The sequence below is a fragment of the Anopheles cruzii genome, chromosome 3 (genome assembly GCF_943734635.1).
Source record: "Anopheles cruzii chromosome 3, idAnoCruzAS_RS32_06, whole genome shotgun sequence".
Classification (NCBI taxonomy): domain Eukaryota; kingdom Metazoa; phylum Arthropoda; class Insecta; order Diptera; family Culicidae; genus Anopheles; species Anopheles cruzii.
The window spans coordinates 85,691,114-85,715,065 of NC_069145.1; the positions used below are offsets into that span (position 1 = coordinate 85,691,114).

At 48.9% G+C, this 23,952-nt stretch overlaps 1 protein-coding gene across 1 annotated transcript in view; it reads left to right on the top strand.

The window, feature by feature from the left end:
* Positions 1–23,952, top strand: part of LOC128273278 (signal-induced proliferation-associated 1-like protein 3) — a 45,451-nt gene that overhangs the window by 593 nt on the left and 20,906 nt on the right. The window lies entirely within an intron of this gene.

Sequence of the window (23,952 nt, forward strand, 5' to 3'; positions counted from 1 at the left end):
CGTTCCGATAGTGCACAGTGTTCCGTCGTCTTTACTGTGCACGATCGGACAGGGCTGTGTTTGCCGCGGAGATAACAGCACAAAAAATACCCTTGCTTGCTTATCAGTCTTGTTTTGCATCTGCCGCGTCCGAATGCACCGCTCGAGAAGACGCTGCTAATAAAGAAGACATATTTCATAAGCGACGGGAGATTGTCCGAGGCAATCTTCTTGAGACAAGTAATCAAGTTCTCGTTCATTAGCTGGTTTGCAAATTTACGAGCAGCTGCAAATTTTCTTTAATTAAAGATCACAACCTTTGTCGTCATGTCGTGGTATTTGAACTTTGCCAGCTTTGGCACAGAGAGATTGATTTGCCTTCTTCTCGACTCTCGCATCTTCTGGGCCGCCAATTTGCCACGCCATTTGTGGTCCACTTTTTCGTGGAAACTGTTTTCGTTGTATCGAATTGATCGACTGCAAAAACAAACCTTTCTCCCGAACGACATGAAATTGTTGCCTTCATTAAAGGATCCGCTTTCTGTCCGGAGCTGGAGCTGGTTCTCGAGATCGCTTAATCGACGAGTTGGCTGAACTCGCCCGGCATTTCCGGCTGCAGCAGACATAAACAGTGAAAGGGAAGAAGTGTAAGTTTACGGCACTCTTTTTCATCTGCCAAGATTTGCTCTGATGACATGATGGCGCGGACAATTTAATGGAATCCGGCCGAGGGGGGCCGGCAAGAGGCGTCGGAATGCGGCGCGAAAGTGTAAAACCTTAAACCCAACTTCATCGCCGGTTCCAGACTGCATTTTTAGGTGGGGCGACCGGCCGGGGCTCGATTGCGATGCGATGCGGGTCGCTGTGGTGCCACCCTTTTGAGATCCTTTGCCGGGCCCGGTGCGAAACAAGATCAACCGAATGGTGCCGCCCGTCGTCGGGTTGTTGGATGCTGCGTACGCGTTTTGCCCCCCGGATGTATCTAAGTAGCCGCGCGCGGTGCGAGAAGACGGAAACGGCGGGCGAAACAATCGACGAGCGGCGGCTTCCTGGCACCACCGCACGACTGGTCGGGATTCTGGGGGTCTCGTCTTGGGCAGCGAGGTCTGAGACCTCCCGGTAAAGTGCGTTTCACTTTCGCAATCATAACAACAGGATGTGGTGCTGTTTCGATGAGTGTGTGTGTGTGCGTCCGACCGGTGCCGGTTCTTTAAAACAACGAGAAGATCGCTGCCTCTGGCCACCGCCACCGCCATGCCAAGTCATCGTTATTATTTTAATGATCGCAATCGAAACGATCCTTACCGATCCGGTTGTTCTTTCCGGTGATCGACCGCGCTAAGGGGCGATGGCTGCCCGCATTCGGGTGTTTTATTGCCTCTTGCGGTCGAACGCAAATAAACAGATTAATGGGAGTGCTTTAAAATGTCCGAAGAAGTTCTTCGGGTGACTGTACGTTAGAAAGCGTTTTAAGAGATAAGCCTGCGAATCTTCGGACCCCGTTTCATTGAGGAATGAGTCGTTTTTTGATGCCCGCTTTCTTGGTGTTATCACTTTTCATTTGTCGTTTCAATGGAACGGTCAACCTCAACGTGTGTGTTGTTGATATGTTTTTAGATGAACTTGACGGAGAACATTCCTTTCGGGTCACTGTAAGTAATTAGGCCTTATCAGCTACTGGGTTGGGCGATGGATTGCGTAGTACAAAAGTTTTAATATGACCTGCTTCATAGTAAACGAACGATTATTTTGCCTGTTATCTTCTATTCAATTACCAGTGCCTACGGGCGTTTTGCTGGCCAACTTCGTCCTAGACTCAACATTATGCTCTACGTAGCTGCCGTCAGCCGTCAAGTAAAAATGATTGTTTCATCCCGTAGCATCCTGTTTCTGGCCCTGTATCGTCCGGCTAATTTGCCGTTGACGAAGAGCCCTTGCTCAACAGCACTGCGGGGCTAGTTTCGGTATCTTTTCCGGTTGCTTTTCATCCGCTTTTCGCCACGTTCACCACGTCGAAAGGGAACGTTGCGCCATGCGCTCCGTCCTCCGCGTCCTGACAGACGCGTGAGGATCAGAAGTCAATGGCGAAAGAACGCTCGGCAGGCCACTGCGTCTGACCCGCGGCGCGGTTCGCCCTTAATAGCCTCCACTCTGCAGACTAATTACGGGAATGCGAAAATTCTCACGTTCCGTCGTCGAGTTGCATCCTTTTGCCCCTTGTGTGTCTGTGTGTTTTTTTCTTGTTTTGTCCATGTTGAAACCGGTGCATCACGAACGCTGCATCCTCCGTCTCTGTGGTGGTGGTGGTCGGAACGCCACATAGAAGAAGCCCCGGCTAAGATGGCTGTTCGGACTTCTGAATATCTATGAATGAACCTTACCGCGCTCTTCTAAGACGCTGCCGGCAATGCTTCGTTCTGGAAAGTCAAGAACAGTTTTTGGCAAAATTCCAAGAGCATTTAACAGACTGCCTGCGGTGGTGGTCTATAATCCGTCCGATCGTGTTTCTTGTTTTGTACTCGACTCGACTCTCGGAATGTCGGATTCTGTTCGCTACCACTTCTGACTAAAGTCTCAGGTTGCACCCCCTTCAACCGTGTGGAGTAGAGTTTGAGCTGGTCATCGATTTAATATTTCTGCTCCAAACAGATTTTGCCAGAGATTGAAATGCCACTTCGGGCAGAGTTTGGTGGAAGACTTTTTCAGTTTTTTAAGCACCCCATGAGCACACCCTTAAACCCCGGTGTGCTTTCGGATTTCTCTTTTCTGATTTCGCCCAAATAAAGATGATGATTCACAGCGCAAGTATGCGCATTGGCAACGTTCCGGTCTTGCCAACTGCTTCGCCTCTTCTGTTCGCCAATCTCTAATCCTTTAAAACGATTTAAGCCCCGCTCATGACAGAGTTAGGTTTTAAATGTATTTTTTAAGGTCTTTTTCCAGAACTTCTGGGTTGGTTATTGCAAACTTTATGCAAATGGACTAAGAATCATTCATAAAATTCCTCAAAGTTTATAACCTTCAATTCCTCAAAGTTCAGTGCTATTCGCACACAGCAGTATGGAATGTGCGGTCGTTCCAATTATGTCTACCTTATCTGGTGAATAAGCGCGTAAAATGTATACATTTCCACGTCAATCGTTCGCGCGGCGATTGCGTTTCTCTTCGCTATGCAAACGATCACCCTTCAGCTTGATCTGAAGGTTGATCTTCTCTACACGCCACACGGTACAATGTTGTAGTCGTTCTGTCGGCAGTTTGTAATAGTTCAATCAGTTTTACGGCGGAACCTACAACATGACTCGTCTACCGCTTTCGTTTTATGTTTGAACAACAAAAAACGTCATCGGGCGGCATTATTAAGGAAGATGTTGTTAGTTATGTTGGCTTGCAACAAAACTCCATTCTTTTCTGCTGCCCGCGAAGGGTTAGATGCGTGCTACGCAACCCGTCGTGGCCCATAACTCGTGGGTCGTGTTGCTTCTTTGAATTATGTGCGAGGAAGAAAACTTATTCCACTGTCATCGAGTGATTTGTTCAAGGCATGCGGTACTATAGATACAGGAAAGTTGACAAAAACCAGGGGAAATGTTTTTCTCACATCTGCTGGGAAAATCAGAGCCAACGAAAGAAAAACAGTACCCGGAAAAGCAATTTCTCTGCGAGAGATGTATGGACCTTGGGTTCGGAAATGCGCCACTTGAGGCTGAAACAATCTCTTTGGCGGCCTCTCCGAGGCTGCTACGGTGTTCGCTGCTGTGGCTGGGTCCAGCCTCATCACCATCTCGATCGTCGTGTTCCGCACGGCCTCTGGGGCATGAAATTCTGGTTTTTGCAGCAGCTGCCGTTGGTCGATGTGCTGCTGGCGGAATTAATTGAATCCGGAAATGCCCAATTTAAGCTCCCGCCCCCTGTCTGCTGCGCATTGTCAATGCTTTGTGGTTGCGCTGTGTCGGTGGACAGTTTTTACCAGAAGGGCACACCGCGGATTTCGCGAAGTTTAGCAAAACAGTTGCAAACAGACGAAAGAGACGCCTTGCTAGGGTTGTAGAGTGAAATATTTTGAAATAAATTGAAACTGCACCATATTTTGGATGGACCCGCCGTAACAGCGGTAGCTGACCGCAAAATACGTGGCCGGCGGATGAATAATAGCCAGCGGTTCCCTCCGTCGGTAAAAGCCGCTTAGCCAAGTGCTGCGGGTTGCTGATGTGATTGATTTACGAGCCACTGTTGGTGATTTTTAATTGCTTATGCTGATGGTCCGGCTCGGCCACGTACGCGCGCCGCTCTTTTCGCCGACGAAACACGACCGACATTACCGATGCGAAATAAAATTGAGAAGGAAGCTTGCTGGCGGCCACGTGCTGCACATTAGCCGATGACGATTCGGATTTGTTACCACAAAAGTGGTGGCTTTATGCTTTTTCTCCACCCGATTTGGTTTAATTTTCCCATCCAAATAAATAATTTTACATAGCCCATCAATTATTCATTAGACGTTTTTGAACAATTATTCATACTTTCCTTTGTCGTGCAATTTTTGTTTAAGTAATTGCATAAGAAATTAATGAACGTTACCGTTAGTCGTGTAGTAAAAATAAAAATGATATTGTCTTCAACATTTTTAATCATTTTGTTAATCGTTTTCTCACAAATTACTGCTGTGACCAAAGTGTGTTATGTCCGCTACGTATCGCAACATTGTTCTGAGTTCTTTGTAAATATATGTAAATATATGAAAAGTCTCATGGTTCAATTGGCAAGGATCCAATTGATTTGTAATGGCCATTGGATTAATCAGCTTCAAGTTGCTGCATAGATTTACCTCCTTTCTAACGGTTTCTTTTCCCTAAACAGCTTATCATCGGAAGTATTTTCAAAGCGTGTGGCACTTAAATCAACATGAAAATGTGCAATAAAAACGACCTCATGAAGAGTTTCCACGTTAATGTTCAATCGCTTTTCGAACTCTATTTACGTTTATGGCCGCCGGAAAGAGCTTCTCACGAAACACTTTGTTAACCGTACGTTTCTATGCTCTACTTCTAATAATTCACTCGCTGTGCATCGAATTTGTGTCGAGGGAGCTGTGTGTGTGTCAGACAGGGTAAAAAAACACGTTCTCGAAACATGTAATTTCGACCGGTAATTCCGATCCGTTTTTTTCTGTTGTTCACCCGGACTCCGATGGTGGGTGTTTGAATTCATTACCAGAAAATGAGAGCGAAATGAAAGTGGTAATCCAATACCACCACCGCCATCGCTCGTTTGGTCCGTCGAAAAAGTGATCGGATTTTGAAGGATTTCGGTTCGAAGGAATTTGTGCTACTGATCTAATTATTTTTGCATCCACTTGCTGAGTCACCATTTTGACGTTGTCTCGAAAATAATGCAATATTTGATGTGCGAATATATTATTCGAACAAAATACTGAAGGAGCCGGAAACCCTTGCCTTCTTCAGCACTTTGAACGCTCGAGTGCGGCTCTTCGTCGCGTCGCGAGACTTGCTTCTTTCAATTGTTGTTTCATAAGACGGAAATTGGCGATTAAATTGTCCTCGAGAAGAGCACCACCGCGCGAGGTTTTCAAGAGGTTCAATGTGCCCTCGACACAGGCCGACACAGGCCGACAGTTGATCAAGATAGCAATCAGGCGAACGGGCCAGTTGACACATATTGCGCCCACACTAAGCGCTTTGAACGTAACCGGCTTTCCGTCCTCTGGGATGTCGTTGTTTTTTTAACCAGTGTCCCGACGTGGCGGATGTTGCGTTTTTTCCCTTACTCTCAGTTGCTTTGGGTTTAATGTAATTTTTTATTATAATTTTAATACGGACGACACTCCTTCTTCGTTGTTTCGGCTCGATTTTTGGGGGTTGTACATGATTCACCAGGCCGTGTTTTGGGGTAATTTATTCAGGTCGCAGATGAACGTTACGCTCATCACGCACGTCACGAGATGTGGACGGCGATAGTCGATTGCGGCGGGGCCGAGTGACGTGCACCAGGTGGCGTCAAGATGGTGGCGTCGGAAGAGCTAAAATCATGAACTTCCCAGAGGAACCGCACGCCCATTCGTGGCGCAAAAGTTGCCCACATGGTGTTGCGAAAATCCACAACGATCACGAAAGCCACAAAATGAAAAGCTTTACAGGGAAAACACAACCGAAAAACCCAACCGTGCCAAACATACGCACGTGTTAGTGTGCCGTGTCGGAACACGAGACAGCTTTCTAACATGTGTCTACCTTTGTTCGCGGTTTGGGCTATACAAGCAACACCCTTACCAGTTGCGGACACTTTTTCGGTGACAGTTGGCATAATTTGCATAAAAGTTAGATGTGTGCTCCGTCGTTAGTTTGAGTATTCCCCAAGGATGAGTACGTTTGCGCTGACCAAATGTTCCACTGATGGTATGTAATTTGTCGGGAACTTTCGGCCACAACTATTGACGAAACATTGAAAAATGTTGCCAGTCCAATCATGGGTTCGATAAACGAATTATACAGCAACTTGGCGTGGTTCGTTTTTAAATTTACAATTTTAATTTGTTCTTGTCCCGTTCGGGAGTGTAAGCTCTGGCAGCTAATGAGCGAAAGGCTGGCTCTATCTATGCTGGTCGGCCACAACATTGGCGGCACTCTCCCAGGCTAATGTACTCTCCGTGACTCCTCGCCGTCCGTGCGTGCGTGAATGCGTTGGCTAACTGTAGCCTTGCGCGGGCTGGCAGCGAATTAGATATGTATCATCATTAGCCGCCGGAGAGTCCACTATTTGAATCGCTTCGGTAGCTTCCCCCGGTAGAGCGCAGTATGGTCCGCGATCATCCATCGTTCCTTTCGGTCCATTAGCGGACGTCGCGCCCAGGGACCAGCTTTTCCCATCTCGAACCACGATTGTTGTCTCGCCGTGTAAACCGCTGGGGAGGAGAAACAATAGAAACTGGTCCAGTGAAGAAAGTGTCCAGTGGAACGTGCTGCTGGTCGAGAAAACACGGTGGTTGTGGCCCTTTTTCGAATCGCCAGACGATTCATAGAACTGTGTTTCGCGCAAAGAAATCCATCCTAACGGCGTTGTGCGGCGTCGCTAAATCGCTAAATCGCTTCATATTGCCATTCACGATCCCGAGCAGGAGATCGTGTGTATTATAGATGATGGTAGGATTCAGAAATGAAAAATTAGTCATCATAACCGTCGTGACGCCGTAAAAAATGCAGGAATGGCTGTCCAAAAGTGATGCGTAAATTTGAATAGATTTAGAAAATCTCTTTGTCAGAAGTGCGGGCTCACTTTTTGCTCACTGGGAATCGGAGTCGGTAACTGTTGACCACGCTGTTTCCGCCGCCGCCGGTGGGTGGTGCGCGGAACGTGTTTCATCATCACCTCCGTAACAAGTGATTGTGTGATCGTCGTGGGTCTTCACCATTTATCATGTCACATCGTGAGCGGTAGACTCCATTTAAACCATTTTAGCTTGCTCGAAACAATGAGTGCGTTTTGGTGGCGGATTTTCATAATGAGAAGATGCATTTAATCATCTCGCAGATAGCTTCCCGGTGGCCCGGGTCATGCTGCGCGAACTCAATTACACGATTGTCGTCGCGATGTTGCGGTGCGGTGAGTAAATGCATCGTTTAGCGAGTTCGCCTTCGACGATGGTGGTCATCGGTCATCGCTGATTTAATTGTGCGATAGCAGTGTTGCTGCGGATGGTCAGGGGTTTGTTGTAAAATGCATTAAAAGGCATAAAAAACAACAAAACGCAGTGGAAGGCAAACACGGTCAGCTAATGTTGTCGACGATACGATGTTATCAACAATTATTCAAGATCATTAAGGCGTCTTCTTGGCTTGTTCAGGTCGATTGTTTCTATGACTATTTCTATTACAACGTACTAATAAGTGCACTGAGTGTTATCAGGAGCAACTCAGTTGATTAAAAATGTGCAAAACTGCAATCAATGCTCGTTTGCCGTTTTATTTCCTATCATCATCATGAAACGACATCCGTGTAAGGCTCGCCATTGTAAGTCCCCAGGCCCACATCTGTTGTCGGATTATTTCCGTAATAGTAATATTTTGGGAACTTCAAGGGAACCGCGAACTGTCGCTGTGCCTTTGTGTTGGGTGGGCTACATATTCGGCGTTCGGCGGTATTCTATTAATGTTTGTTGACACAATAATCTTGTAAAATGCTAATTAGTTCACTTTAAATTATGCATCGTGGCCAATCCGAAGGGAATGCGCGCCGGGCGGCCTCCAGCTGCGCCACAGCCGATGATGATGATGTGCGTGGGTCTCTCCTCCTAACACAGTCGATCGCGCGTGGCCGCCGTGGCTGCTGTCGCTCCCGTGGCTGCTGCCATAAAAATGTCATCCCATAAAACGTGACTTGTTCGCCCTTAGAACACCCCGCCGCGTCACTGTTCTCCACACCATTTGTTTGATGAGGATTAATGAGGAGGGAACAAAAGTGTGCATGCCAACTAGTGGAACTAGGAAGTGGGTGGGATATTTAGTAGTAAACAATCGTGAATCATCTGTTTTTACACACGGGGGACAGCACAGAGTGTGACGTGTAGTCCGATCGGTGGCTTTTATTCGTCCATAAATCAATCTTCATGCTTCAAGAATTTGACGTTGAATGCCAATATGTTCCGAGAACATTAATGCGAAAGCGAAACTGCAAAACGACTCGGCCGTAATACTTTGAAGCGGAATTATTCAAAACGTTCATAGTTTCTGTATGTTTCTCTATTTCATCGCTCTACATAATTATCGATTTCGTAACTTCCGGATTTTGCAATGGTAAGAGTCAGAATCGGTCCGCTAAATCATTGACCGCGGGCATACAGGCAGAGCTCGCCTTGTGTTTATGATACTCGTCGTCATCCTCTGTTCCTGGAAGCATTGTACGGAAATGCCAAAATTTCAACAAAAAGTCATAAATCTTCCTAAAGTGGACGTTGCACGTGTTTTTGGAGAATTTATTGCAATTTATTTATTGTGTAGAGGGGGTCGAGATCTAATAGTCCTTCCAGCTATGATGTCACATCCAACGCGCACTCAAAATGTTAGAGGGCACTGGAATCGATTGGAGTTTGGTTTGGGGTGGTTCACGTTATGGGACAGAACAGCGCTTAATGAGTTTATAGCCTTCGACAGACTGAGACGTTGCCGTCTGAAGTATGGTCATATTTTGGGCATAAAACATGGTTTCCATTCAACGTATCGATCCATTTATATTAATTTGCAAATGAAGTTGTAGGAATGGATGTTAGGATGCGGAAGAGATTGATTCTGAAACTATTTGCTTCCATTACTTTACACTTCTCTTGGGTCTGTAGCTCATCCTGTACGATGCTTTACTATTAGCTGAAATTGTATTTCTAAATTTAGTCTTAATGCATTTTTTCCTATTTTCTTTCTTTCTAGGTAAGTCTTCATTGTATTTCGCTATGTGTTGGGGAACTCGCATCGGTCTCAGGTAAAATTAGGCAAACTGATTGTTACACTTTTGTCGGGCCCAATTGGTAATGCTCTGAGGTGATCGAAATGCGTTGAAAGCAGCTTGTGGACAGTAAAATTACGATTGGATCCGATGCACTCGGAACTCTCTCCCCGAGCTGCAACGCAACGGTGAATTTGACTTTCTACCAAAGTACCGCCACCATAAAAGTGCAACGTGTAGTAGCTCTACTGAAGCCCGCCGACATTCGACGAACGCTGATTTGGCATGGTTAATCAAAAATGTTCATCGATGCAGTGTAAAAAATTTCTTTTCCACAGAAAAACACCCATCTGCTAAACAATCTCGGCGGGGCTTAATCACGAACATCAAACGCGGTGGGCGCCCCTCTGGGTTGTGCATCGAAAATGACGCTGTTGAACAGCATTAAATGTGCCAAACATGTATGCACTCGCTGGACACATTCAGCTCGCTGTTAACGAATCTTCCCAAGAAATGTGGGGTTTCGATTCGTTTCAACGCAAAGCGTGTGGAGTTTCTTCGCTGGCTTGTGGCCATCTTGGCCATCGCGTCGTGACCGACTAACCGTGACCGTTGGTTACAAGCACATAACAGCTTACACACGCCATCCGTTTGCGTGGAGAGCGTTTTCGAGCGCGGTACGCCGATTAAGCCGATCGCGAAAGCATTACGAAAGAAAGTGAATCGCGATCTTGGCGTCGCCGTCCAGCCCTCGACTCGCCTGTGGTTGGGAAAATGAAATCCTTGAACGTGCTTTCGGCTTAAAAACGACAACAATCCCAAGAAGGGGCCGGTCGGCCGCTGTTTGGGAAATTGTGTCACGGATGACAGATTTATTGATTGAAGATTTATTTCGTAAAAAATACGTGCCAACATACTCCCGCTGTGGTTCTTCGTGGTGCGACCGCTTAGGGTTTGATTGGAAGCAAAAGTCGTACTGATATGGCAATTAAAACGAGAAGGAATTAAAAAAAACGAACCTCAAAGTTTGTTGATCTGTACGATTCTGGGCAAAAACTTAACCGAGCCCCCCGCGTGATGGGGTCTGAAAGTGTGGGTCCCTTCCTAATGAGAGTGAGAAACTCTCGTTGCTCGTCGAAGCATGACTACGAGGGGTGCAAAATTGCTCCCTAGGCTCGCCGCGTGGTCAACCGAAGCAAAGTAAGTAAATCGAATCGGTGCGCCTATAAAGCACCGGGAACCACTGTTTTTCTTCAGCGGGGTTCAGCGACACGCCCGGTGATCACCCGGGTTTTCTTTTTTCGCTGCGATTTTCCTCGAAATGCATCCTTTCCGCCGCTGGCTTCTCTCGCTGGCACTGGTTGGGACGGTTTGATTGATTGGTAACAAGTTAAAGGCAAACCTGGCGCCGCCGATGACCCACTTTTTGGTTCGCCCGCCGTCAGTGCCGTTTGTTTGATTCCGCATTTCGAGCATTTCACCTTCGTGTGCGCGCCGCTCCATATTCCATAAACCGAGCTGTCACTCTTGGTTTGCGGAATGCGAAAAGGGAGGCGTCAGGATGCCCCGGGTGCATAAAATAAAGTTGTAGTGCACGCTGCAGAAGCCGTTCCGGTTCGACTGCATTTGGCGTTCTGCGGCAAAAATGATTCCCCGCCGAGTGCGCTGAAGCTGTGATTCGCTGTGGCGCCAATCTGCGAGGGTGATTATAATTGTACGATGCATAAATAAATAATCTCTGTTTACGCTGGCCACGCCAGCAGTCGGCCTGTGTGCGGCGTGTATATAGAGGTGTTTACGTTGCAGAATAAATAAATTCTGCACGTGACTTGCCGTGGCGAGGCGAGAAAATACGGTGGCTGCCGTGTCTGCCGTGAGTAATAATAATGAATAATTGATTGAACGGCTGACGGGACGACAGCATCAAAAGAATGTTCGATTGTTGTTTGTGAAATTAAAATGGTGTTCAATCTGCGCACTCAGACAGACGGCATTTTATCAACGACCCACGTCTGAGTTCTTAATAAATAGCCATCCGACAATCTCAGTGATAGTGATCCTCTTCTCTGCCTTTCACCACGCCTGGGCGATCGTAGGCGACCGGGCGATTGTGGTCATTCCCTTTCCGGGGCCACCACCGCTCTCCTATTATCATCAAAAGCTTTTTATATTTTCCCAAAATTAATACATCCTATCGCAAATGAATTCCCATCATAATCTGGAGCATCATCGCTAATGGGGGTGGCTGCTGGCGTGGGAAGATAAGCTCCGATCTCCAATGACCATCGCGGGGAAAAGTAGCGGTAGTTTCGGTCGTCACCAGAAGAGAGACCACGGGACGATGTAGTCGGAATAGGCGTTCGCTTTGGCGCCGAATATTGTCCCAAAAAAAAAAAAAAAAGGAACGACAGACCGTTGCCGTTCATTTCGTTAGGCGGCCAAAAGGCTTTCCAAATTGGCGCCGCCACGGAACTAAAAAACAAACTCAGTAGAACGGGACATAGTAAAGCTGCGTTCGCTCCAGAAAAGATTGCGTTAATGATGATGTTCATCACGCCGGAGGCTTTTTTAAACCCGCGCAGTGGCTTCCCTTTGCGTTTATGGTGTCCCAAAAGTGGACGGATAGAATGCCAATTGCGCACCATTCGCTGCCGCACAATTTTTATGAAAGTAATATACGCGGTAATTAAGAGAAAGAACTCCGCTGGTAGCCATCTTAAGCCGTTGTTTTGCCAAACTTCACGCCGCTCCCGAGAGAGCAACCCTTTTTTGCGCCACCGTCGTCGTCGTCGTCGTCGAGGAAAGCTGCGGCAGATAATGATCAACCCGACCCGAAGCCAGGAGAGAATGTGTTGCGGTTTTGTCCGAAAGCAATATGCGGTTGTGACGCGAAAGAACCGATACGCCGCGACGGGGAGATACGAGATTCGTGTGTTTTTTTCGTTGTTGGTGGGGTACCAAAAGCCGGTTTTGCGTCACGCTGCTGCTGCGCTGACCGGATGGCTAGCTGCCGGTGGCCCTGGAGGTGGTTGGCCCACCGGCTCAGCTCCAGTCCGCGAAGTTCAACCGCGAACGGATGCCAATAAATGACCATCGGTGGCCGCTGCCGCCGCCGCACCATGAGCTTTTGGTTAATCACTTTGGGCTCTCTGTGATGAAATGTGAAGTTCATCCACCGGAACGCTGGCGGTGGTCCTCGGTGGCGACAACATGGTTCGATGATTGACTACTGGCTGGCGGTGGCAGGCGCTCCGCGAACCAGTTTGCGGGGCGGCCTCCGTCTCAAACCAGAAAGATCATAAACAACCGTTCTCTGGATATTCTTATCGACGGCGACGGGGTCTCTCGCAGCTTGGCGTTGGCTTCTGTTCGCGGAACACGTTTTTACGTCGTCGTCGTCGTCGTGGTTGCTGCGCAAAAAAGATGACTTTCTGCCCATCGTCTGAGCTCCCCGAAATGACAACGTGACAACAACGGTGGATGAATGGTAATTAAAACGTTTCCGTTGCGGCTGATGGCCAACCAAACAAAAAGGAGTGCGCGAAATGTAAATCTGGCAAGCTGGGAAGCGGAAAACATGTCGCGAAGCTCTCGGTTCTGTTCTTTCCACTTCGGGGGTACGCTTTTGGAGCCACTAGAAACTGGCCATTTGGCTATTCGCGGAGCAAAATGTGACACATCCCGTTAGCTCCATTGTCTATTTAGGGATTATTTCTTTTCCCCCCTTTTTATTCTGTCAAGAAGGTTCTTTGGATTAGGTTAATGCACCCGTGAGTAGTTGTCACGTGCTTCAGAGATTTGTGGCCGCAATACACTGGGGGTTGTGTACGCATGTTTGGTAACTTGCCAGCACGTAACAGTCCTTTTTGAGTTATTGGTACATCATAAAGCGAAATAGTTGTTTGGGGAGCTTCGGTGACGCCGAGACTGCGTTTACTTAACTGAAGTAACATTTTCTGCTACGTTTTCATCGCTTACCGGTTGGCTTTTACACAACCTCTATTGCGCATTGCTAATATGACCATTTTTGTTGTTGTTTCTCTCTCTAACCTTTCCACCTCGTTACGCTCGTTTGGAGCCACCACGCCCGTGTTTTCCACCGCGCGTCGGTGTTAGTAGCGTTGTTGGTTGCGAATGCTGTTGATGTTTTCATTTTTTGTGTTACCTTTTTTTGCACCAGCAACGTCGTCGTGTGCTGTCCCAGCGAAGCATATCGCGGTGGCTTCCACCAAGCGGGTGGAAAAACCCCATGTCACTCTGTCGTTCTGTCTACTCCCAGCGCGGCGGCCGCACAATTGAAAGGCTCCCCGCACGCGCGCCCGGGTCGGTGAGAATCGAGTCGAGAACACAACGGCAAAAAGCGAACCCGGCAGGAAAATCCATTGGCGCGCTGCTAGAACAATGGACCGACCGATGGAACACGGCGGGGTTCAGTGGCCGCCGCCACGATGGGGCTGTTTCCGGTCGACGCACGGAAAAACAGTGCCCACGCGGAACGGGAGTCCCCCTCCCATGGGTTAGGGTGGAACACACTAAAGCCTGCCGCCGGTGTCGGGTTGTCGCGCGTTAATTTATTTTATATCATCACAAATTAAACTGGTCACTGCGAGAAGCGAAAAGCCGGAAGAATTACGGAGGAACACTTCATCAACAATCGTTCGCCGCTTTCGATCGCTCGGGCGGAGATTTCGGTGGAACACCGATCAATGCTTCTTCCTTCCGGCCCAGAGCCAAGATGGCCCAACTCGGCCAACAACTCTGCCAACCTGTTCTGTGGGTCCGAAGAATGAGGGCGCAAAATAAAAAAATTCTAGACAAGGGCAATTCGTTCCCGGGGGGCCGCTTTCGACGGCGGCCATAACGGTACAACCTCTAATGGTCATCCATCCGTCCACACGGCGGGAAAGTTGAAATATTCTAGTCCACTTTTCACGCTCGACTCGGCTCGTTGGGCCTTTGAATATCACCTTTTTTCAATTCCGCCGCTACAGCTTTGAGCGAGAAAAAATTAGGGTTCCGCCGCCGTGGAGTGAATTACTGCGCTGCACGTCACCGGTGGCCGGCTCGGTGCTATTTGGAACATCATTTAAGCAGCATTTAACTTTGCCGTGTGTGCGGTAGAAAGTGCCTTAGGAATGTATCGACCGTGAAGCGTAACAGCGTTTCGTGCGGATGTTTGGTGCATCGTCAGATGGTGCCAGAACGTGATGCACTTGACGTCGGCGCGGATGCCTCCGTAAACAACAACAGCTGTCCGGCGACGACGTGCCTCTCGCCGAGCACCGAGTGAAGAATGTGTGAGATCCGTGGAACGGCCAGTAGATATCGAGCAGTATGTGGGTCGGCCGCTGGAACTAAAATGTATACCAGCACAACCGGTATGCTGCCGTAACGGAATAGAACAGTAATTTGTAAACACGAGCCTGAGCCTCGAGCCTCGAGCCTCGAGATTCGAGATGATGGGTGGTTTAAACAATTTGTTTTCATTTGCTCCGCTCAATAGGAATACTCGTTTAATGAGCGAAAATACACTTCGTTTGTATCGCAACATTGGGCTTTCGCACAATGTCCCGTTCGCAATCAAAAGACTCACACTCGGGCGACTGATACGTCAAGCGACGAACCCCACATTATCCCCGCAGCAGTACGCTGGATTGCGAAACGTGTGCGATGGATGTTGCTGCAACATGTTCGGATTTAATGGATTTGGCTTTTCTAAAACTCAATTGATTGGCATATTAGTTACGCATCGTTAGAATCGGTTCAGCACCAGCAGCATTGGAGGTCGTTTTCAGCCCTGCGGATCTTAGCCCAGACTTTCGCCTCGTTTCGAATCGATCAGAGATCGCGGTTGTTGTTTGGGGGGAAATTGGATAATCTGTCCTTGGGCTTGGGAACGATTTGTTCGATTGGATTTTTGGAAACGATTCGATTTTGGGCAATGATATCGGTCCATTGAGTGGTGTTAGTGCCAAAAGATAAGATGCGCGGCTGCGTAAACTTGAAGGGCATCAGATAATGTCCCGCCTGCCCCGCAATGCAGTAAGCGGTGTCGAAATGAGTTGAAATTGGCCAACTTTTAATGCCCTTCCGGCCACTGACAAATTGATGGTTTGAAATATTAACATTGATTGAAGGACTTTTCACATGATTTATGTTCCTCGCTAGAGTGGTGTCTGCATATTCTTTTCAAACATTCAGTCGCTCAATCTGCTGTTATTGTATTCCGCAACCATGTCCACCGCAACCAAAGCAACATATTCACTGCGCAAAGGTTATGCCGTTGCATATGGTGGGATATGAAAGGTGTGGTGTACTGTGAGCTTTTAAAACCTAATGAAATTATTGAAGGACAACGCTATTGCCAACAATGAATGCGTTTGAAGCAAGCTTTGGCCATAAAACGACGTAAATGAGATAAAAGACATGATAAGCCGACCCCACATCGCAAAACCGGTCAAACCTATCTCGAAAATGTCGGATGGGAACTGTTAACCCGGTGTATTGACCAGATGTTACTTTTTCGGAATAGTATTTGTTCCAGAACTAATTTGGCTTGGCAGCACAGCGGTTCACTTCTTATGAAACTATTGATAAAAGGGTCTCTGAGTGGATCGCTCCTAAAGATAAGAAATTCTATCGACGCGGAATCGAGGAACTACCTAAAAGATGGCAGAAAGTAGTAGCTAACGACGGACAATACTTTCATTAAAGTATTCATACGTTTTGTTGTTGTAGTTAGGTCCCAAATGTCGAATAAAAATGGCACGAATTAATTTGCAGACCTAATAGATTCATATGATTGCCTTCGACTGTTTCAACAATCGTCGAAAGGCTTGTGGAAATTTTCCTCCTTGAACCGGGGCCAATTGTTAATCCGCTTGTTGGCACCGATTGTTAATACGCTACCGCTCAATTAACCATTTTCATCCGTTTCGATTTTTGTACGATACTGAACAATCTTTTGAGCACCACCACCACCATGCCGTGCCATGTCTTTCTCACCTCCGGAGGTAATAATCGGAAGTGGGCTCGTGAAGCTTTAGCATTGGCAGGAAGGAAGACGTCTTTAGTTTTCGATACAGCCCAACCGCCAAGCCCTCAATTACCGGCGCTGGGAACTAATTGATATTAGCCCTTCACTCGGTGTGTGTGCCCAGTCCAGCCGGGGAGGGCGCGAATGGGAGATTTTCTGTACCGGTAAGGGATTGTTTGCTTTTTGTGGAAAATGGCTTTGTTACCACGGCTCGCGGCGGAACACAGGCACAACGGGGCGGGTGGTTCCGGAAATGTTTCTTTGTTTTGATTGAATGAAAGTAAGTGGATGTTCCTTTCGGGGAACATTCGGATCGGTTCCCTGTTGGATGCTCCTATTGTTACCCGCCTCTTTTTGTGTGGCCTGCATTAAGAAAGGATCCCGTAACCATCCCGTTTTTACTAAAAGCTGAAACACGGTACGTACTTCCTGTTGGGAGGGAACCATTTCGTCACATCCCCAACGGCACCGAGCGTACTGGAATCGATTCAATCTTAGATCAAAGACTCAATCGCGGCGCTGCTTTAACGGATCCGAATGTTTAAATCGCATAGTAAAATGGTTGCCGCTCAATGGTTCCATTCCTTCCATTAACTGGGCTCTTATCAGCGACAGCCTTCCCTGCTGCCCGATAACGATTTTGACGCAGTTCAGATTTATTTATACGTTCGCTCGCTCAATCATGCCCTGGTCGAACATTTCCGTTGGCCGCCGGTGAAATTAAATGCGTTTTCGGTGTTCATGTCGCTTCGGGGGGTTCGATTGACAGCAAACAAAGCATCTGAGCGTAGAGTTCATGTGTACCGACTTCATACGCTCGGCATCGATATCTATTTTTATCTTCGAGGCGCTGCCGATGACCACATCGCGCCTTCCGTCCCGGCTTATCAGCGGGAAGTGAGACAAGGTGGCGACCCTCTCGGGTGTTATCAGCGAACTAAGCAAGTTCAATGATTAAAAAACTAAATGTTTGTTAAACTGTTTTTTGTTTGGTTGTCGGAGTGGAAATTCATCGATTTCACGCACTACTTGTGCCGGTGCCAAGGCAACGGAATCCTCGGATCCCGTCGGGAGTCGGGCTGCTAGAACAGGGAAGCCGCACGTAGCCAGCCCCCCCGGGCACGTGGTCAATCGGCCGAAACCTCTCGCAGGGAAGCCATTCACCGTGGCGGCGCCACGGACGTGTGGTGTTTCCTTTTTCTGCCGGCGCTCCATGACCGGAAACGATCGCTGGCGTGAAATTGTTGCATTTCGCGGCCGATGTACCCGCGGCCGCTGTTACAGCATGGCGCACACCACGTCTTCCGTCTCATTAGGCCAGCAATGGGAGTGTGAAGAAGCTGTACTCACGTGCCACAACCGACCGGGACCGGGAATGTATTCAGCTGAGTATCTGGAGCGATGCGCACCGATTAGAGGCCGCAATGTTGCTCCACGCGATGGCATCGAAAATGGAAGGTACAGTTTGTGGGCCGTTTCTATAATGCGCACTTCAATCGCATTCAGTACCACCATAAGCGCGGCCAGACTTCTTTGACCAACCTACACACGTCAACATCGACAACATCTCGGGTTTCCGCTCGATATTTGAATTATGGTTTGAATCATCAGATCGAGCGACAAACATTGGCGCGGTTGCGAAATGGCGCAAAGGAAACGACTCTAACCCTCTGGCTCTAGCCCTGGGTTAGGCCCTCCGGGAGAAGGGCAACCTGTACTAAGGTGTGTCACCCAGAGGAGCAACAAGCACCCCGATGACGGAGCACTCCTTCGCTCGCAAACTAACCGAATATCTTGGCTGTGTGTAGAACTTTTTAAAGTTCGCCTGAGAATGGCGCAGGTTCCAGGTTACTTCCACCGGTTAACCCTCGCCGATTCAGCTGTCTCAGTGGCGCCGACGACACGTTTGTCACGGAATTCAGTGCGCACCTTCCAGTGGTGAGGTGTTAATTGAGAAACGAGACACAGAAACACGACGGTCTCGTCGGTGAAGAACATTCGAACGGAGAGGATTTGAATGAATCGAAATGGCCGCAAGCGTTCGGATTACAAATTAACTAACAAGGCAGTTGTGGAGCAGGTTGCTGTAAGTGCTTTTGCATATTGACACAGTTCCGTAAGTGGTTTCGCAAGCTGCCGTAAGCCCCCGCGTCCATTACATCTGCTGCAATCCAATGGGATGCATCATCACCGCGTTCGGAAATGGGCGTCGATCGTGTGCGATGCAGGTTCAACGCGATCGAGAGACAAGTGCGATGCATCGATCGGGCCGAGCCCACGTCGGGCTTTTGGGTTTGGGATTTCACAATCCGGTCAGTTTCGAAACGCCGCGAACCGGATGCTGCGGAGGTTCGTATTAATGTGTCTAATACACTCCCCGAGGCTTTCCGGCCAGTAGTGTGCCGCATTGAACGCCATTTTATTTTTGCGTTCGCCACTCGGTGATTCATGCATCCTATCACCTTGGAGCTGATCGTCGGTTGGATTTTACCGCCATTTGCTACCGGTTTAACTGAGTGTCTCGTAGTGGTGTGCCGGTCTCTGACTCATGGTTGGCCCAGACTCCTGACCGGACCGTCTCCTCTCTGGGTCGCGTGGCCCCAGAAAGTCACGACGATGGAGCTGGATGGAGCTCTGTTTTGTGGGAGAGGCAGAGAGCGCGAACGTACCAGAAGGCTCGCCACGCCGGAGTGGTCCCAAAACTAGTTACCCGGTGGCCGCTCGATGGCTGCGCAAAAGCCACCAAAGCCTGTGTTAAAGAACTTGGCTTTGGCACAAAGTAAGTCGATCGGCTTCGGCTGGTCCGTAAACTGGTTTTCGTGCTCCGCTCGTCACTCCGGGAACGGAGAATGGAACTCTGTCTGTCTGTCTGTCTGTGTGTGTTTGTGTGGTTCTTTTGCGGTCAACTTCAACTTCGGACCAAGAGAATCCTCTCGGAAGGGAGGAAGGACTTTAATTTTACCACAATCACACATCCCGCGCGCTGGGAGAATGTTTTCGCCCCGGGTGAAGCCCAATATGAAGTCCCAGGGTACGAAGAGGGCGCGATTAAAGGCACAGAAACAGGGATCGATAAGTTTTTGTGTGTGGCGCAGTGAAATGCCTGCTCTCGGAACGGTAGTTTTCCATCCCGTTCGCCTCATTCCTGGCCATCAGTTCCAGGGCATATTTTTGCGATGCTGATGAGGGCGAACGATTGCGTGTCGTTATGCTGTCGACGGCGCGCGGCGCAACCTAACGGTAAGTGCTCGCTGCTCTCTGCACACGGACGGGCGACCGTCATGAAAGTGATTCTGCGATGATTTAGACGACGATGTGAACGATGGTGAGCTTGTGCTCAGTCAGGACTCAAGTTGCGCCCAGTTTTTGGCCCAGAATTTCCCGTTCACCGCTGGAACGGTACCTGGCGTTGATTACTTACTTTTTGCGCACGGCTTTGGTCGAGCCTAAACAGCATCGGAAAAGCGGGAAAAACCCCTTTCGCTTTTTGTGCTTAAAGTTAAATTCGGAAAAAGGAACCAGAACGGAACGGACCATCATTCGTGCAGCGTGGTGGAAAATGTGTTTAAAAATTGGTGGGTTTTGGGAATTAATTCCGTGGCTGAGGTGTTTGTTTTAAATGAAATAATTTAAAACGGAAACGTGAAAAGGGAATTAATTCCGGGGTTTTGTCCGAGTGAAAGGAACGAAGCTTTCTACGAAGCTCGACACACTCGACCAAACCCAATTTAAAATAAGGCGTAAGAGGCGCGACAGAATGTTCACCGGCCGCGGAGGACACGTAGCACACCCATGTGTGCGGCCCAGCGTGAAGAAAAGTGTTTCGTTTTCACTTTTCCTTTCCGCATACTTTCCATTTTTACTCTCATTATTTACCGAACATTTGGTTGGCCGCGGGGGCGACGGCGTAGGTGTGGAGTGGCGATGGAAACGGAAGCAAACAAGTTGGCTATCTGAGCGGAACATCCATTTCCACGGAGTGGAGTGATTTATGGGGTTTTCCACTGGCGCTTTTCTCTCGTCACCGGGCGAAAAACGGAGCGTCACTGCGTGCGTCCGGGCCCTGCGTCTAATCACTAGAGGATCGCACGTATGCAAATTAAATGCCCTGCTCCTCTAGACGATTGTAGCAACGTGGGCCAACGATCGGTAGTGCGCATGATTGGCGACAATGGGTGAAATTGAGGCCCTCCACGGCACGTGATTGTATGGTAATTTCGCAATGATTGTTTATCGTGATGGACACGGAGAAGAACCGCCCCACAACGAGGAAATGGACTCCACCCGAAGGCTCCACCAAGGGAAGGGTTAGCAAGAGTTTTCCTGCTCTCTGGGCCGGTGATTTTCTCCCTCGACGACTGATGCAATAGCACGCCCATCGATGACTGGATGTTTCCCTTTCATCGGGTTCATTTGGCCATAGAAGATCTCCTTGATTGGCGGGTTCCGACGCTGGGTGGTGTTTTCCATTCGAGAAGGAAAAACCCCTCGAAACAATAGAGGGGCCCACAGAGGTACGGAAGCCTCGTGGCAGTAATCATCATGCTCCGGACGACACAGGCCGGCCAGTTTTAGCTTCTTCTTGCGACGAGTGTGCACCCAACCGATGCACAATTTATTAGCTACGATTTCCGCCCGCAGCAGACGGCATTGGGTGGCGTGTCTTTCGAGTAAGATGTTTTGCACCGGAAACGCCTATGATGGTCCGCTGAGTAGCCCTTCTTTTTGCGCAACAATCGGCCACCCGTATCTGGCGACTTTTTGTGTGTGCATTAAATCAGATGTTTCATAAACACAACACTTCAACGTTTAATGTGAGTTCCTCGCTTCTTTCCATTGTAGGTAAGCATTCTGCGGTGGCTCTAAATCCTCTACCAGCAGCAGCGACCCTCGTGAGTTGGAGTCTGTCCGGTGGATGGATTTTTATTCAGGAAGAAACGTTCTTCTTCCCATACGGCGGGCAGGTTCCCAGCATTGTCCACAGTGTCCGGAGGGGTGTTTGAAAATCAATCTTCAAGAAGGGGCATTCTCAGGGGGGGGGGGCACGAGACCGAGCTTCCCGCCGGCTAATTGCAACACTGCCCGACCTTCAGAGCGCCCGTTTTCATCGTGGTGCTTGGCGATTTATGCTTCCCCTGGAAGTTGGGGCTTCTGGAATGCATCTTAAGTCACCGGTCTCAGTGTCTGTCCCGCGGTTGGCGCTCTCGGGGGGGGCTGGATGGTGTATCATCAACTCATCAGCACCCCATTAGAGGTCGCCCGATGGGTGAAGGGCAATGCGATCTTTGTTGCGCACGCTCGCGCCAGTCCAATTAAAATAGCTCGCGAGGCACACCGCGGTGGTGACCCTGTGGAGACCTTTTGGGTCCACGAGACCACGCGGCGGGGGTGACCTCCCAATTATCGTGCAACGGCGTGCACCCCTAAGGTCCAAAATCTTGATAAGCGCGGGAAGTTGGCCCTTACGTGCGAGAACTTCGATAAGCTACGGCACTATTGTGACCCAATGGAGCCATTAAAGCCCCACCAGAAGCATCCCAGGTATCTGGCGAGTAGGAGCGCGGTACAGCAATGCCTAGTTTCCACAGTGTTTTATCATTAAAGTCACTCGGATTAAGTCGGACACTCTCACTTTTAAAAGCAACACAAAAAGAGGGACAGGAGGGACACCGGCTTCCGGCTGCTGCTGGATTGGGTGTGGTGTGCGTTACGCGCAGCGTTTGTCACCTTGTCGCTGGCTGACGCTTTGGAAAATGGAATGCTTTAAATGGTTGTGGATTTTTCTTCACTTTTCCGTGTACTTGCGCCACGCGTTAACGCTCAATTGAACATCAACCCGGGCTGCGGGGAACGTCGCGCGCGTAACCATTGTTCGTTCGTTCGCTAGTTGTTTGCCGCGTGTCCCTGCCGCGAAAAACACAATCCAACCCCCAATCGGAGTTGTTGCGAACTGTATTTTGACGTTTCTCACCGATGTCTTCCATTAGTGTGCGCCGCGTCCGCGCATTGAGTGATGGGTTCAGCCCACCTGAAGCCTGATTACTTTTGAGGGTAACTGGGGAAACAATCGCCACAGCTGACATTTAATGGTGGAGAAGTAATGTTGTCAAACAATAAATCTAAATGGCACCCGGGCGACGGCTTTCAAAGGCCCCGACTGCCGAGGTCCCTGGCGTTATGGAGGTGATGGAATAACGCACCCAAAACCACAAAACCGAATAAGCGTGACAGCAAAAGTGTGAATCTAATGTTCGCTTCCGGTTCGCTAGGTACCTTTTGTTTTCCAGCGCCGCAGCGCAGCGTCTCCACGGCTCTGTGTTGCGGAAAACGATGCGCAAATTGCGCAATCTAAACGTTCATAACGTCTCTAGGTCCGCCGACGAATGCTGCTTAAGATGCGCGGACTTCAGATGCCGTAACCATCCGCAGCTAATTGTTGTCGCCTGCGCGATGTCCAAAAACAATGCAATACGCGGGCGCTCGGATCACGAATTAATGCCCTGCGCCGATAAGAGACCACTCCGATGTTACCTTGATTTAATGAGCGGTTTGGGGTTAGTTTAATGGGGAACTCGTGGTCCCAACTAGGCACGAGAGGATGCGCGCGCCGGAAGTGACAGGTAGATTCTACAACCCATGGGCGCGGGGCCATGGGGTGTCGTGAAGGTTAAATCACCATTCACCGACCGTTTTTCGCGCGCTCTTCGGAGTTGCGGAAAACAAAATAGGAACTAAAAAGCACACCTACAAAGCGACAAAGTGTGAAACAATCGGCTCTGCCGCGTCTCGCCGAAGTTTATTGGGCCCCCAGAGCTCAGTGACTGTCCGATGGGCAGCAGCATATCTGTGGTGGCGATCGTCTGGGAGCGTCGGATATTTAAACGATCTACATTTGTAAACAATGAGGAAGATCACGCTCCTTTTCGCCCGTGGTGGCCAATTATGCAGCCCGGGAGGGGATTTGGTTGTCGAAAGATGAACTACAGCGTGTTACGGTGGACCATATTTCAACACGACGCCCGCCAGAACACTCGGTCTGAGGCAGTTCGCTACGACAGTCGTGGCCCTAGTCCTAGTGGCGATCGGTGGTGAGTGAATAGAACAGAAGTGTGAAGGAGTCCCATTCTCGATGGAGAAGGGTCCAAGTGTTCGGATACTCCACAAGACGGCGTCCAATGGATTCGTTAATTTGCTAATCGATCAGCGATCAGCATCAGCATGGACTTTGTGGTGCACTCTCTCTTTAAGGTAATCATAATTTATTAATTTATTCTCCTAAACCACACACAAAATTCGCGATCTGAACGGAGATCGCGGTCTACACCGAAAGAGGAGCCGCAAAAGTGAATGACAGAGAGAGAAAAGTGATGTGCCAGAATCGTAAAACGCCAGCATTCAGTGCGCACCGTGTAACCTCAATCCTCGCCGGGCCGGATCGCCGCGTTTTCAGAGCGTCGTCGTGTCCGCGTTGTTGTGTGGTGTTG